The 17,713-nt window shown below is 39.9% G+C and overlaps 1 protein-coding gene across 17 annotated transcripts in view; it reads right to left on the reverse strand.

Moving 5' to 3' along the window:
- Positions 1 to 17,713, reverse strand: part of ANKS1B (ankyrin repeat and sterile alpha motif domain containing 1B) — a 1,131,483-nt gene that overhangs the window by 197,196 nt on the left and 916,574 nt on the right. The window lies entirely within an intron of this gene.

The following is a 17,713-nucleotide window of genomic DNA, read 5'->3' on the forward strand; positions in this document are numbered from 1 at the left end:
AATACTTGTTTATTATTTATTCCTCTCATGTGATTATGAACTTCAGGAGGGCAGAGACTGGTATCTGTCCTGTTTATTACTGTTTCCTTATGCATGAGGCCTCAAATATAGTTGGTATTCTATAAATATTTGTTGAATGCATGAATGAATAAATGAAAAACACAAAAATGTGTATACAAGAATTATCTTTGAAAATAAGCTAACATCAAGCAGGAGGGAAATAAATCATTGAGATCTATTTAGTTGAGTACCTCATTAAAATATATTAAGAATATTTAATAACATTGAAAAATGTTCAGAACGTAAGGTTAGGTGAAAAAAAGGTAGGATACAAAAATTAATACATAGTATGATTTCTTTCTTCTTTTTTGGCATAAAGAAAATACAGTAGATTCTTACTCTTTGCAGTAGTTCTATTTTATAACGTCACTATGAACACTGGATTATCAAATACTGAATCTCTGCTCTGAGGGAAAATACAACCTCTGGTCACAACAGTTTTGTCAACTGATCAATATATAGCCTTGTTTTATATGTGTTTCTGTTTAAAGATACCTTATTTAATATATATCATTGATTCATTAACACTGAATTCATGTTACAAATACAGTCAACACCCCCTCTCCCGTGCACCTTCCTACAACCCACGTCTGAATGAAGCTTATCTAACACACGTATTTTCTCCAGAAGCACCTCACAGCCCTGTGCTCAGGAACACAGCACTTCAGCACTATGCTTGGGGTCATTGTCACCAGCAAAGAGCACAAAAATCTGAAAAAAGTGGCACCAAGTAGATTGCAAAACTGACACTTGTTTATAGCATGAGAACTGAAACAAGAAGGCAGAATGTGGCCTTGCTCAACCTTAGCTGGGAACGTGTGCAATGGGGGACTCAAAATTTTTGCTGCTCTGCACATGCGCAGGTCCATGCAGGACTGGGAAAGCGCTGAGAGCATTGATTTGGGGGTTATAGTTAAGTTTTGGTGAGTAGGTGAATTTGCAAATATGGAACCTGCAAATTACGAGGATTAACTGTATGTAATTAAAAAACTGAGGCCAAAGATGCCCTCAGGTTAGTAGGATTGTGGTGACAAATACTTTTTTCTTTATGCTTTTTTGCAATTTCCCAAATTTCTAAAAAAAACCATTATTTTTATAGCTACAAAAAGAAATACTATTTCTCTTATATTTGGAATTAGCAAAATGTGATGGGCAGGATATATAGAGAGAAAGATTAGCAAAAGGGTATTTGGCCAGCTGTGGCACAGCAAGTTTAAAAATAAAAAGCCTAAACTATACCCAGATGGTAGTTTAAAAAGCATATTGAGCCATAATTTTGAAATATGTTTTGAATTCCTCTTTGCAAGATGATTTTGAATAGCCAGTGTGCCATTCTTCAGCCAGAAACAGGGTGATTCCCTGAGCAAGGGCTTCAAGCTGGCCAGGAGAAAGAGACGAGAGCAAGACCCGGCTCTGCAAACATAAATCAGCCATCTGATGAAGACAGTGCAAAAGGGAAGCCTCTCTCCAGAAATCCTTGCCTTCAGCTATTCATCCACCACTCTCTGCCAAGTCCAGGGTGAGTGCCCCTCAGCAAAGTGTCCTTCTATTACAGCACTTCCCACACTGTGTTGCAATGACCTTCGCGCGTGTCCGCATGCCACCTAGGCTCTGAGAAGTCAGGGGCTGACTGTAGCTTGTTTACTATTGTGCTCCATTGCCTATCACAGTGCTTTGCACACAGTGAGTATTCGTTCAAAATAGATGGAATGATTATGCATCAAGCACCCCAATAGATGGGGACTCCTATCAGTTATCACCTTTAAATATGAAAGTCAATGTCAGAAACAACACTAAAATCTCATCCAAAACTCCTGAAGAGTTCAAATGAGAAAATTTCATACTCCTAAGGAAAGGACAAGATTTCTTATGTTCAGGCAAATAGAGATCATAGAAATAAGAATCTGCCTCTGTATGAAAAGCAAATAAAATTCTTGTTTCCTTCTACATTCTTACAATTGTACATTCAATTCAGCCACCTTCTGGTTTGTGATTACTGGGGAGTGCACTGCTATGTCTTGAAGTGTCCATAAACACAGAGAGCAGAGCTCAATTCCTGAAATGTGCTCTGGTTTGATAAGGCGGATTTGGTTGGATCTTGTTCAGCCTTTAGTCTATTTCCTTAGGCATTTGAGAATGTTCCAAACTCAAGGCTGTTTCAGTACCTTTCTATCTGCCATGTGTGATTCTATAAAATGATAACTGTTAGTTTTCTATGGCTGCTATAACAAGTTACTACAAAATTAATGACTTAACACAAATTTATTATCTTACAGCTCTGCAGATCAGAAGTCTGACACCAATCTCACTGGGCAAAGATCAAGGTGTTGGCGAGGCACATTCTCTTCTGGAGGCTCCAGGGGAGAATCCATTTCCTTATGTTGTCCATCTTTAAGCGCTGCTTGATTTCCTTAGCTCATCCCCATCTCTATCTTCAAAGCCACCAATGTCAGGCTGAGTTCTCATGCTGCCATCTCTCTGGTCCCATATTCTGATACTCTCTTCCAATTTCAAGGGCCCTTATGATTATATTGGGTCCACTGGGATAATCCAGAAAAATCTCCTTATTTTAAAGGTAACTGTTTAGCAAACTTATTTCCATTTGCTGCCTTAACTCATCCTTGCCATGTTACCTAACATATATTTGTAGATTATAGGGATTAGGATGTATGTGTTTTTTTGGGGGGCATTATTCTGCCTGCCACAACTATCTATTTATCTATCTATCTACCTATCTATCTATGTATCTATCTATCTACCTATCATCTATCTATCTACCTATCTGTCATCTATCATCTATCTATCTATCATCTATCTATCTATCCATCCAATTATATATACATACAACCTAGGAGATACAGTGAGTCATTTAAAAAACTGTTCCTAACCCAACTCTGCTTCCCCAAAAGAGAAAGAAAAAAGAAAAAAAACTATCCAAAGAATCAAACCACAGAATGAAGTAATTCTAGAGTTAAAAAAGTCAAGTTCTTCTTTTGCTATATGGCTTTAAGAGGTCAGGATCTCCACAGTATCACTTGTGTGGGAGTTTATGTGTGGGAATCTAAATGCTCATAAGTTATTTCCAAGTCCCTCTCACAGAATGAATAGATATGATCTTGTTATAATCTGCCCACTGTTTGCCTGAAATTGTGCATACAAATTGTGTCTAAAGCCTTTTCTTCTTAATCAATTCCTCTCTCAGGAATTTTGTTTATTTTCTAATTTGATTAGACAAGGCTCTCCACCCCCCACCCCCCGCCAGAGCTTTTCTCAAGAGACTACACAGAAATAGACTCTAGCCAATCCTAGGAAGAATGATCATTGACTGAAAATCAGCAGGAGTGATAAACATTACTGTGTGGTTTATGCAGAAGGCAAAACACTGCAGAAATATCAGATTCCATGTCCCGTAAGTCCCCATCCTATCCCACATCACATATTTAATAAGTCAAAAGAAACAGAACAAGCAGCATTCTGTATTCCAGCCACAGTTTTCTCAGCTACAAACCATAAGAGTATGAAACATTTGTTATATTTGGTTTTGAGTGAAACCGGAATCAATAACAAATTTGTTTTGCATTCATTCCTAAATATATTTACTGTGTGAATACGATCAGCAGGGGTGGTGTGAGACTGTCACACTTGAGCAGGGCTTCTGTGCTGTCCACACGAAGACTTCTAATACTCTTGAGCAAGGCCAATCAATCATAAAGCTCATGTGCCACTGAATTCAGAGCATCAGCCCCAGCGAAATCAGTTGAGATGCTTTCAGAATGTTCAGTTTCCCAGCTTCTCTTTCTTAACAAGTCCTTTCCCCTATCCCTTCTGCCTGCCTGCCTGTCTTATCTGGCTGACTTTGAGGAGTGGACACTGGGTTTGCCTCCTTGCCATCCATCTCACCCCTTCTCCATTGTGAAGTGTCCGTGTGGTTGGGGGTGAGGCTTGATTAACGTTAGCTAAGTCCATCATGCTTTTCCATCCCTCTTCCCAATGACGCAAAGCACTGCACATCAATGGCAACAAACTGGTTCAAGTTGGGCCAATTAGATGCTAGCAGATGTTCACTGGCACTTCTGCTTAAAGTGTTTTTACTCTTAAGAGAGAGTTTCAAAGAGCCTTCCTCTCCCACCCCAAATTGGTCCTAGGACTTTTGTAACATCTTGATATTAGCTTGATGAAGTAGCTGACCTAGAAGAATCACAGGGACGTGGAGTCCTTCCTGATCCCCACACATTCCTCTGAACTTCCAGTTATATGGGACAGTGTTTTCTTTTTGTTTAAGCCAATTTTATTTGGATTTTCTGTTATATTTACTCATTCATTCCACAAATAATGACAAATGTCTGCTGTGTATCAGACACTGTTGGAGGCACGTGGGTTATGTCAGAGAACAAAACAAAGACCCTGCCCTCTAGAATGAAGAGATAAAACGGCAAATAATAATATAATAAATCAGGAAGCTCAGAAGTATGTTAGAAGGTAATCAGTAGAGCAAGACCACAAATAACAAATGTTAGCAAGGATGTGGAGAAAAGGGAACCCTCCTACATTGTTGGTGGGAACGTAAATTGGTACAATCACTATGGAGGTTCCTTAAAAAACTAAAAACAGAACTACCATATGACCCAGCAATCCCACTCCTAGGCATATATCTGGAGAAAACCATAATTCGAAAAGATACATGTACCTCAATGTTCATTGCAGCACTATTTACAATAGCCAAGTCATGGAAGCAACCTAAGTGTCCATCGACAGAGGAATGGATAAAGACGATGTGGTACATAAAAACAATGGAATATTACTCAGCCGTAAAAAAGAATGAAATGATGCCATTTGCAGCAGCATGGATGGACTTAGAGATTATCATACTAAGTGAAATAAGTCAAAGAAAGACAAATATCATATGATATCACTTATATGTGGAATCTAAAAAAATGATACAAATGAACTTGTTTACAAAACAGAAACAGATTCACAGACTTGGAAAACAAACTTATGGTTACCAAAAGGGAAAGGTGGAGGGGAGGGATAAATTAGGAGTTTGGAATTATCACATACACACTACCATATATAAAATAGATAATCAACAAGGACTTACTGTATAGCACAGGGAACTCTACTCAATATTCTGTAATAACCTACATGGGAAAAGAATCTGAAAAAGCATGTATATATATATATATATGTATAACTGAATCACTTTGCTGTACACCTGAAACTAACACAACATTGTAAATCAACTACATTCCAAAGTAAAATAAAAATTAAATTAGAAAAGAAGGCAATCAGTAGAGCAAGATGAAGGCAGTAGGGAGTGACAGGAGCAGTAGGATGAAAGATGGGAATTGCTGATTGTAATTTTATGCAGGGCAGTCAGCTTTCACCTCATTAAAAAGGTGCCATGTGAGTAAACTCTCAAGTGAGGTGAGCATGTGTGCATATTTGGGGAAGAAAGTTCTAGGCAGTGATAACAGCCAATGCAGTTTCCTTCACTGGGAGTGTGAGAGAAGAGAGGAAACTGGTGTGGTGGGAGTGAAGTAAAGGAGGGAGGAGGTTGACGGAGTGAAGTAAAGGAGGGAGGAGGTTGACGGAGTGAAGTAAAGGAGGGAGGAGGTTGACGGAGTGAAGTAAAGGAGGGAGGAGGTTGACAGGGAGCCCTGTGGGCCTTCTGCACCAGGGAAGGAGGATTTTCGCTTTTACCCTGAGTGAAAAGGGGAGCCATGGAAGGGTTCTGAGCTGAGGAGTGAAAACCATCAGTCTGGCTGCTGTGTTGGGAATAGACTTTGGAGGCGTAAGAGAAGGGGCGGGGAACCCACTTAGGAGGCCACAGTCCTATTACAGGGTGGTGGCGATGAAGGTGATAAGAAGTGGTTTCCATTCTGCATATGTTTTGAAGGTAGAGCCAACAGTATTTCCTCACAGAGAATATGGGGGATGTGAGAGAAGAAAGGAATCAAGGATGACTCCACCTGAAAGCAATTTAACTCATTCACTCTTAAATTTACCTGGCTTGCTTGTCATCTATCTATAAGCAATGAGTGTTACAAACATGGAAAAGCCCAACCAAACATAGGGTTCGACATTCAGGGCTTTACACTTTCCATCCACCATCTCCCCCACTTAAAAAAATATTTTTCTTGGCTGATTTTTGAAAACAAAATTATCCTCCATTGTCTTCAAGAGTTTACTCAGGTAAAACTGAACTGATGACTGTTCTACCCTGTGCAGTAATGTCCTCATCCTTTATCTTTGTCTGATGTGGTTTCCCTTTATCTGGAGCCTTCTGCTGCTGGATGTGACAATGATGTCCCTTCCTCATTGATGGGCTCAGCATCTGTATATGGGATGTTTTGACTCCAATCTTGCTGATGCATCATCCTAATTGTCTGGTTGTTACTGCCTGTCACTTACCAACCGGTGTGAGATATTCTTTAGCTCTTCATCTGGAACAGAATTACCGCCTCTATCTTTAGAAATGATATATGCTGAGGATTATTCATGTTTGTAATTACAAATCTTCTACTAGAAGCACAATTATTAAAAACCTTTGGAAATGACATTTTGTCTCACGTTGCAGAACCTGCTGTCAGCCTCTCCTGCTGGTATTGCTTTTGTTGCTGTAATTTCTACCTGCACTCCAATTGTAATTTAACATTATGTCTTTTCTCTATATCTTTCTACCTGGTTGTAATGATTAGGTCTCCTGCTATTTATACTTAAATACTTTCCCCTCTGTTTTGACTCTTACTGGGCTATTTTCTGTGGTTACAACCTAGGAAACAGCTGCAGCAACACTTGTTGCATTGTAATAACTGGAGAGAGTCGGTTTATCTCTAGAGTAGAACCAGTGAGGGGGAGAACTGGAGGGAACTTTGGAGATTTTTCATACAAACACATCTTTTTAAGGATGAAGAAACTGAGATTCTGAGTGTTAAGTGAATTTGCACATGATCACTTAGCTTCTTATTGTTGGGTTATGTTCTGGAGTAGCAGGTATAACTGTATTAGGGATGGATTCTTTTAAGTCCTTGCACCTTGCAATTTAAACTGATTAACCAGTTATCTGGATAATAGAGCTGGGGATGGTATGGGAAGTGACACTGAATGCCTCTTCTGAGTCAGACACCATGTTATGTGCTTTGTATCATGGACCACATTAGTATCCACAACAACCTCACGAGGTAGGAATAATTATGTCCCTTTCACCCCAAAAACTATGGAGGCTCTTGGGAGATTAGGCAAGAGGCCCAAGAGTTCACAGATAGTGAGAAACTGTCTGATCTACCTGACTTCCCACCCTTTCTCCTTCTGTCAGGAACAGAATGATAGGTAATATTCTGAAAAGTTGAAGTGTGAGCATGAGCTACTTTTAAGGCAGTTTGGAAACTTAAAGTGTTTTGGGAAATGTGAAGAAGATGTTAGAGACTGTGCCTCACAACCTTTACTGTTTGCTCAGGTCTGTACAGCTACCTCCATTCTTTTGTTCTGAGCAAACCAGACCTGGCTAAGCAATGTCACCTGACTGTTAAAAAAGGAAACTCAAAACTAGGAGGTAGGAAGCTAGAGAATTTGCTCAAGACTTGAATTTTCAATTTGACTCTTTGAGGTTGAGTTGAACCTCATTGGTCCACCATGGTCCAAAGTAGCTCAATTTGGCTGGTGGGGCAGGGGGAGGGTTGGAGGAGGAAGAAACTGAAAAAGGAAAGATGCTGTTTACATCTTCATGGGAAAGGACACTGCCTTAGGTTGCCTAAGAGAGCTTGACTCTAAAATAGGTTCTCTTCCTGAAATAACCAAGAATGCTGGACATCAGAGGCATGAATTAAATGACTGCCTTCTTATTCTTTAGTTCTTTAGTCTTTAGTTATTTCCATTGCTGCTGCAGAGACAGAGAGATGGCCATAGAATCAAGGTCAGGAAGTAGTATGGAGGTCAAGGGTGAGTTAAGGGAATCTATTGATTTTCTGACCTGTGGGGCTTTCTGAATGAGTATCCCTTGAATTGTGGGAGGATATCCAGTAGAAACCCCAGTATGTCCCATTCTCAAGAGATAGCCTCTAGAACACTGGGATTAGCACCAATCCCTGAAAAGTCAAGAGCCGTAATGATGATGATAGGACTAGATACTATATCTACAAGCACAGTGGGAGAGTTTGGGATTATGAAAGGCTGAAGGATAGAATGGTTGTCTTCCAAGAGCGCATGGTGACCATGAGAGTGAGGGATGAAGTGAAAGGAGTGAATGAAGATGCTTTGAGACCTTAAGGTCAGGTTTAAGTAGTAACTCCCTAAGAGTTCAGCCCCATAATGACATATTGAAGTGATCTCTACTAAGATCTTTAGGAACACCAGAGTGTCCCATCTGAAACTAGATTAGAGGTTTCAAAACCTGCTTTCTTACCACAATGACCTCGATTAATTAAAAATTCAGACTTTCAGATCTTACCTCCAAAAAGTTTGATTGACCCATGGGAATAGCCCCCAGGTAATTGTGGCAAGAAGCCTCACTAGAAACATCTGGGGTAGGTAATCCCAACTTCTGTAATTGTGGGTTTTTATGTGCTACTTCTTATGTTGCTTCTGGAGCATCCTTAATTTTGTCTTCTCCAGCTTAGAGATTCTTAATCTGAGATTCTGGGGCTCAATGGATAGGGTACAGGGGGTCCACAAACCCCCTGAAATAGTATGCAGAATTTAACATATATATGAGCTACATGTAAAGTTTCAAAGGAATCTATGGTACCCAAAGGGTTTAGAACCACCAGTTCAGCTGTCCTACCCATCTTCTTTCTGCCCTGACCCACTGGAGCTGACACATTGCTTTTTGCCCTGGCCAGTCTTCCTGGCTTCAGCGGACAGTATATTTTTCTTTTATTTCAGAACTTTACATTTAACTATGAAACATAGGATGATTCTGAAAAGAGGGTGGTGAACTTCCATGTTTCTATTGAAATTAATTTCCTTCGGAAGGATATGCCTGTGACAGTATTCACAGAATACTGCTGGCCCCTGTTTTAATGAGCAACTTAAAAAAATTCATCCATGTCACCAAAATTCTACTGTCCTCAATTTTTCTCTGAAGCCTGCCCCTTTGCCAAACCGCCTTAAGCATGTCTCCAATTGCATTACTTTATTTCTCTGGGTCCTTTGTTGCCCTTGCTCTACTGTCCACAGAACAAAGTCCTGACTTCTTGGCCTGGCATCTGTGCCCTTTACAATCTATCTCCTGCTGCTCCCCTAATTGTTCCATGTTCCAAGCTGACTGTGCTCCTTGCCGTTGCCCAAGCCCTGTCTGTGCCCTCTTCCCTCTGGGCCTACATGGGATGCCCTCCCTTTCCTCTCCATCTGTCACATTTTACCTTTGTTCAAGGCCTTCCTCCTCTCTAGCCCTCAGCCAGAAATTTCCTCTTCTCAGAACATCAATTGTACTTGGTTCGTATGGGTCTCATGGCGTTTGTTGCGTATTGATTCATGCTTTATTATTCATGACTTGTGTTTCTCTTCTTCCTTACTAGATTCTAAGTCTTTTCATAGCAGGGCTCATGTTGATTTTAACTCTGTATCTGGTGTACTGCCTCTCATAGAACTGAGCATACCATAAGCCCTTAATAAAATCTGGCAAATACATTTAAAAACCTAGATCTGGCTATTTTAATTTAGAAAAATAATTCTGTTTGTCTTTTCTCCTGGTAATCTAAGTCGGGCTTAGTAGCTTGAGAATTGCATATACACTGCATTTATTCTTGATGAATGAGAAAAAGTGTCAATGAAATTTATACTTTAAAAATTATTTATGTAATTTCATTTTTCATAATACCTGTGAGGCTTGCAGTAATGTAGTGTTTTTATCCCCCTTTAACTGGTGATTGTACTGAGGCGAGAGGTCAAGAGAGTCATCTGAGGCCACAGAGCACGCAGAAGACAATAGTGGGGCTGGAACCCATGCCGCCCGAGGACACATCAGCAAAGTGTAGCATTGCCTGTGCTAAAAATGGAATACAAGTGTGTTCACATATTGCTAAAGTCAATTAAGACAAAGCTATGGGTCAAAAAGTTTGGTTCAGTGTAGACAGTACAGATAATGGACTATCTGAGATTTTCTCTCTTCACCAGTCTGTTTTGACATTGCTGGCTCACTTTGTCCTTCTGTTCCCTAAATAAGGACATGCCTGTTAAGTCTAGTCCTTGGCTCTCTGCCTTCAGCCTTCTCCAATATCTCCCTCAGGGACCTACCCCTGTCTCATGGTTTTAATCATCACCACTCTGCTGACTTTTGTAATGTCTTTGCCTGTAGTGATGACCCCTCCGCTGATCTCCACTTCTCCTCTCTTACGGTTTGCCAGAGGTTTCTGCTTGGAGTTCTGCGGTACTTTACATTCCTGATATCTAAATCCAAACTCATCATCTGCTCTCTGACCAAACTTACCCCTTTCTCAATCTACATTTTTTCCATCACCATTCTAATTATCTAAGTTCAAAATCATTGTTGCCTTTAACTTCTTCATTCTTCATAGTTGATTCATTATGTCTTATTACTTCTTCCTTCAAAATGTCTATCATGTCCACTTGAAAATCTAAAGGCTTTTGGCAAAGGCTGCATCTTTAGAGCCCTTTATGTCACACACCTTCTTTTTTTTTCCCATTTCCATCACCATATTCCAATCCAGGACCTCTGCTTCCTCATCCTTAAACCACTGTAATAATCTTTGCCTGTTTAAATGTTCCTAAAATATAAATTGAAAGATGTTACTTCTCTTCCCCTTCTCTCCCCCCACTTCCAAATTCCATTGGTGTCCATTTGATTATAGCATCAAATCCTTCTTCAGCCTGGCATACCAAACCTCCCACAGTCTGTCCTAACTGATGGTTCCATCAGTATTATCTAATACTCCCTCCATAGTAATTCTTTGTTCCGGGAAAGCTCTTGTGTTCACCGTCTTGGAATGTATCTTCCACTGCCTTGCTTTGTTACTCAGCTTATTTCTTCCTTTCTCCAGTCTATCTCTTCAGATCCTCCTCATTTTTCAGGGCCCAACTCCTATCTCATCTTTTTAATATGGTGTTTCCTGAATATTTAAATCACATCTCTGAGGTTCTGTGGCCCTACTGTCTACACCTTTGCCCCTCGCGTTGCCGTTGAACGACCAGCAGCACTGGCGTCACCTGGGAGCTGGTTAGAAATGTAGCATCTCAGGGCCCCACCTCAGACCTGCTGAACCTGAATCTGCATTTTAGCAAGATGCCTGAAGTGATTCATGCAGGTTGAGAAGTCCTAGTCTATTCTACTTAGACATGTAAAATAATTATACACTGATCTATATACTTATCTCTACTCCTTCTGACCCTTGAGGTCTAGGAACCTGCTTTGTTTCTTTGCATCTCTCTCAAACACAATTTCATGGCAAAGTCTGCACTTAGTAAATAGGTTTTAGTGTCCTTCCCTTAATTTCCTTTTAAGAGGGGAGAAAAGACCTTCAAGACTCCTAGAAAGTGAATACAAGCATTGGTTGTTGTTTCAATGAAGAGAAGGTCAACTGATTCCACCTAAAGGTGGCAAAGAAGGCAGTAGCAAGTCTCTTATGTGACGATTTCTTTGTGTTCCCATAGCACCTCCACTCTCCCCCATTAAAACACCTTTCTCTCTGCATTACAGCTGTGTGCATGCCTTTCTCACCACCCAGACAGGGAGCTCCTTGAGGGCAGAGACTGTGTCTTAGTAACCCTTTTATCAATAGCTCCTTGCCCATCACATGTTTATTGATTATTGATTTGAATTAATAAATAAATGAATGAATAACTTGTTATATGAATAAATTGTAGAGCTTAAACTGAGGCCTCTGCTGCATGTTTCTTACTATAGTCAACCAATGTACATTTATGACCACACCCTATACAACAGATAAACTGACAAGACATTCCAAACCAGAGATCTGTTTCTTTGTTTTCACTCATTTGCCACCATATTTCAATTTCGAGGGCTGAAGATGAGAAATATGAAGGCTGAAAGTAGAAACAGGGAAGAACTCAATTGGCAATGACTTAAAGGGAACCTCAGATGAAAAGAACTTTTTCAACTATAAGTATCTCAATATTCATGTTACAAAGTGTTTTCCTCTAGGAAGTTCATCAAACAAAAAGGAGTGATAAGGTAAATGGCTATAGAACAAAGTGGTGTTTATGTAGCTTGCTATTTCACAATTTCATTTTGTGTCTGAAAAACATATGAGGTTTTGCTGAGCTTAGTAGAGAAATGTCTGCTTTGTGGCAAATGTTGTCCATCAATGAAACAAAGAGAAATCTGAGAACAGATAGTATTGTTATATTTTTCCACTAGACTAGGTTCATAAAAGCCCAAAGAATACAACAATGTTATAGATGACCCTAGCATGCACTTGTACTGTTCCTTAACTTTTTGCATGGGAATGTGTCTTATTTCTGCCAACAGATTTCAAGGAGGGCAGAAACACATACAGTTGACCCTTGAACAATGTGAGGGTTAGGGGTGCTGACCCTCCAAGCAGTTGAAAATCCACATATAACTTATAATTGGAACTTCCCTATCCATGGTTCCTCCATACCCGCAGTTCTGCATCCCCAGATTCAACCAACCTCAGATCATGTAGTACTGCAGTACTTACTATTGAAAAAGATCCACATATAAGTGGACCCATGCAGTTCAAATCTGTGTTGTTCAAAGGTCAATTGTATTTTATGATCCTGTACATAATTGATAATGCTCAGCACATAGACATTCAGTCTATCCATCCTCCCTCCCTTCCTTTCCTCTAGCAAGTATTTATTGACTGAGATAGAATATTGAGATATTCATCTACACAACAGAATATTCTATTCTAGTGCTATCATATATGCTGGGGAAAAGCCACTCATCAAAACAAAATTCATTCTCTTCATGAAATTGCATTCTCGTGGAGGGAAAAAGGCAAATAGGTGAAATATATAGTTAGATTGTTATATGTACTGTAGAAAAAAAATTAAAGAAGGATGTTGGGGAGGTATACTTTTAGATAAGGAATTAGAGAAGACCCCCTTGAAGAAAATGAGATTGATGAAGGACGAGAAGGAGGTGAATTATGTAGCTACCTGGGGGAGGAGCATCCCAGAGAATGGAATAGCGAGTACATGGGTCACGAGGTAGGCGTGTGCTGGAATGAACAGGGAACAGCAAGAAGATATTTTGGGTTTGGAATACAAGGAGCTTGGGGGAGAATGATAGGACAGGTGAGGTCAGATCTTACATCTTGATAGGACCTCTTTGGCTGCTATATTGAGAAAAGCCTGAATAGAGATAAGGGTGGAGGCAGGATATCAATTAGGAGGCCACTGCTGTAATATAGACAAGAGATATATACTGCTGCCTTTCAGAGAGGCAGCAGTGAAAGAGTTGAGGAGTGGTCAGATTCTGAGGGTAGAGCCAACAGGAGTTTCTGGTAGCTGGATTTGGATTAAGAGAGACAGAGAGGCACCTAGCATCCACGCATTCATGATTTTTGGCCTGAGCAACTAGAAAGACGCAGCCTCCATCAAATGAGATGGGGGGAAGGGGGAAGGCTGCTGCAGGTGGAGAAGTTTTTCAGGGAAGATTAGGAACTTAGTTTTAGCCATGTTGAGTTTGACATATCTTTTAGACAAGTGAAGATGTTGAGGAGGCAGTTGGATATTTGTGGAATGAATAAGCAGGATCTTAATCGTGTTTAACTTCCTCAAACATAAATCAACAGTTTCCTCTAACTAGTTCCTCGTAATGTGAAGCACTGGGGGAGTGACACTGGAAATCAGACCCTTCTGACCAAGACCAGACCTGCCTGAATTCTATTTCTAAATACCTAGCCCCCTGCTGGCCAACTTCCCTTGAATGTTCCCTAGATCCTCAACATGTCCAAAATGGAACTCATTCTCTTTCTCCCAAACCAATCTCCCTCTTTGTGAATGTAATGAAGGGTACCAGCAGGCATGCAAGCTGAGGGTCACACGTCATTCCTTCCATTTTCTCATCTCCGTGTCTATTGGTCACCAAATCTTACCAGTCCCACTTGCACACCATCTGTAGAATCCACCTCTTCCCTCTGCCTTCACTCTTGCTTTTTTAGATTAGGTTCTCATCATTTCTCACCCGGATTATATGTCATTCTACTCCTACTTGGTCTCCCAGTCTCACATAGCTCCCAGGGTGATTTTCCAAAATGTAACTGTGGCCATGTTACTCGTCTGCTTAAAATTTTCTCAAAGGCTTCCTTTTGTCTACAATGCCCCAAGTCCAGAGCTTGGCCCATAAAGATCATCATGATCTGGCCCTGCTTATCTCGAAGATTTATTGCTCCCCCCATGCTCATCACTCCCATGCATTAGCCACACTGAACTACCTGTAGTTAATTGGTTTGTTCATTCAATATTCAGATATATAGAGAATGCTTCTTATGTTACAAGCACTATGCTAAGCTCTGGGGATACAGTACTGGATGCGGCAGACTTAGTTCCTGCTCTTGTGGAACCACACTTTCTCAATTTCCACGCCTCTTCTCTTTGATCCCTTTGCCTTGAACTTGCCACTACCTTTCCCTCCCTCTGCCCCACAGCCACTTAGAGAACACCAACTCACCTTTTAAGTTTCAGCTCATGTTATTTCCTTGCATTAGCACTTTTCTTAATCTCCTTCTCTCTTCTAAGAATGTTTCCTCCCTCAAAAGGTATTGAATAACTTAAGAGCTCTAGAAGTGAGGATATCTCTAAATAGGTTCCAGATTCAGTTCACAATATTGTACTAGGAGATCATAGCTCATGGAATAGGCCTTTTTTCTTGATTCCAGGATGTAGAAAAGCCTCCCTTTTCTGGATTTGTTCCCCTGCTCTTGGGCTCCACAAATAGGATAAGTAATTGTTAACCTGCTGCAGAGTGAATGAATCTGAAGGTATTGGATTACACACATGCAGTGGCTACTCCAGGATTTTGAAATAGTAAGGCCTCAGGGGTGGTGATCTGATTGGTAAGGGTGCTAGGGAACTTGTCTTACAGCTGAGTTTGCATAGCAGGCTCACAGTTTTTACTTATATTAGCATACGTGTATTTGTAGTACCTTGGTAGTGGATTGATACAGGTGGGGGTTAAAGACTCTCTTTTAAGCTGTCCCTTAGTGCTACCACTGCACAGAAAGATGGCAGAATGACTGCCTTATATACACCTGCCCATGCTTCCTGACCTACCCTTGTTTGCAGATCCTAGAGCTTGGGAATGAAAATACATAGGGATTCAGAACATGTAAATAGATGGGGGTGGGTACTGAGGCTAAATGCCAAGAAAAACCTTCCTCATTTGTCTGCATCCATCACTGAAGGGGTGCTTCAGGATAGGAATGAGCATTTTGCTCAGGCTAAGAAATTCTAGAAACTCTGGTCCCAACCTCTATCTCTTCCTTCTTTCTTCTCTCTCTCTCTGTCTGTCTCTGTATCTCCCCACCTTCCTCTGGATGCACACATATATGCATTTGGATGATTTTAGAAAGCTCCACTGGTGAATAACCGTATTTTATAAAGATGCAACAGTACTAAAAGCAAATATTCCAGAAAAAAAGCCTGAAAACACTCTTGGTTCTCTCCTTTCTGACTTACTTGCAGGCTGCATCTGACAGTGTATCTTATAATGGAGCTATAAAAATGAATATCGGATACTTTCTTGCCTCACCTCTAGTGTGATTAGGCAGTCAACGACCAAGTTATCACTGCTGAAGCATATTAAAGAATAGTATAAAGTCATTCTGGCTGCAATAAAAATCATAGCTCCCACACTGATACAGTAGGGTGAACCTTCCATGATGACTGCTCATACTTTTGATTCCACGTATGTGTCCATACATGCACACACAAATACACACATCTAAACATTATAACTAGATCAGCCTTTTCCTTTTGTATTGTACTGAACACCTTAAAGTACTATTTCGTTAGTGATTGTCAGTCAGAGTTATAAAATCATATAAATATATTTATAAGCTGTAAACACTTTAAATAATTAATGAAGGACAGTTTGCTGCACAGAAGAGGTAGTACAGCCACTGTTAATACATTTAATTTATTTAAAGATTTGCCTGTTCTGTTATTACTTAAAATATAGTTACATCTATACAGAGCTGATTATTTACTAATTTGTTACAACATTTAGATATATCAATGAATGCATTTTATAGAAGGCATTTTATAAATTAAAATCATATCAAGCTAGGGGACTATTCTGATTACAAAGGCTTATGATTAGGTGATGATTATGAGTGCCTTGTTTAATAATTATATAGATTTGATGACTCTTGTGGTTATACTTTATAACAAAAATTGCCCATGTAATAGTATGGGAATGGATGGTATGTAGTGAACAGATAAGAAAAGAGTGTTGATTCTAAAGCTTTAAATTAGATTCCTATTGAACTGATGGATGGAGTTTTCTTGCTATAAATGTTTTCATGGTTGTCAGTCTCTATTACTGCATGTTAGTAATTTTACTGGTGTGTACAATAGACAGATTAAGTGTCAGGATATGGCATAGTCAGAGCCCAAGGCTGGTGACTTGAATTTACTACTGAGATTGCAAGATTCTTCCCTGCCTCTGCCCCATCTCTGTTTAGGAAGTAGAGCCACAGACTTCTGTACGTGCCTCAGACATGTGTCAAGTTAAAAGTGGGTGGTCCTGTGTATTATCTGGTAGAGGCTGGTGGCAAGTGCCTCTTCCCACAGCCCCTTAGCTAATATCTAGACATCTGCTCCCAGGCCATTCGTTTGGGCAGGAATACCTAATGGGTGATAAATAACGTGGGCTCTAGAATCAGATTCATTTATTCATTCTGTCATTCAAAAGATATTTATTGAGTGCCCAAGTGCTACATTATTCCAGGCACTGGGAATACAATAGTGACCCTGCCTTCAGGGACCTTCCACTTTCATGATTGCTTAGGTTCAGGCAAGACATTTTACTTTCTGAACTTCAGTCTCCTAATTTGTACCAGACTCATGTCTGTTGGGAGAATTAACTGAGGCAGTGTCTATAAAGCACCCAACATTGTGACCAGCGCATTGCAAAAGTCAGTTATTTTTATAATTGGGCAAAAGTCAGATGCATGCCATATTTCTACCACAAATTTAATTGCTTGTGAATATGATCTATTGGTTGAAATTACTCTGACATGCTATGTTTTCTAGTTTAGTCTGAGCATCATTTACAATACAGTAATGACCCTATGACAATGGGTAATATTATTACTGTTTTCCTAATAATATTTTGCCTTTCAGGTAACACACATGAAATGAATACCCAAGCTCTTTTCTCTTCAGGGCACTGACAATAAGAATAGAAGATGATTTTTCTAAGAGCTGTGTACACGTTGGATGAGAAAGAAACATGGAAAGAAAAAAAAAAAAACTCAAAAACTCCGAAAAACTCAAGACAACATTTTGTTTAACTCTTAAAGCAGTAGCATTAGAGGCCCTGAGCAGGGAATTGTAAAGGGTATAATCTTACTCGTGTTAGGAGAAATTTCATTTCATCTCGTCATTGAAAGAATCTGAGAAAAGGACATGAGAATCTGTTTGTTTGTAAAAATCTAATTAACTATGGAGCTGTGTGATGTTCCTTAATAATAGAATTAGTTGC

The sequence above is a fragment of the Balaenoptera borealis genome, assembly GCF_965194805.1.
Source record: "Balaenoptera borealis genome assembly, chromosome: 13".
NCBI classification, from domain to species: domain Eukaryota; kingdom Metazoa; phylum Chordata; class Mammalia; order Artiodactyla; family Balaenopteridae; genus Balaenoptera; species Balaenoptera borealis.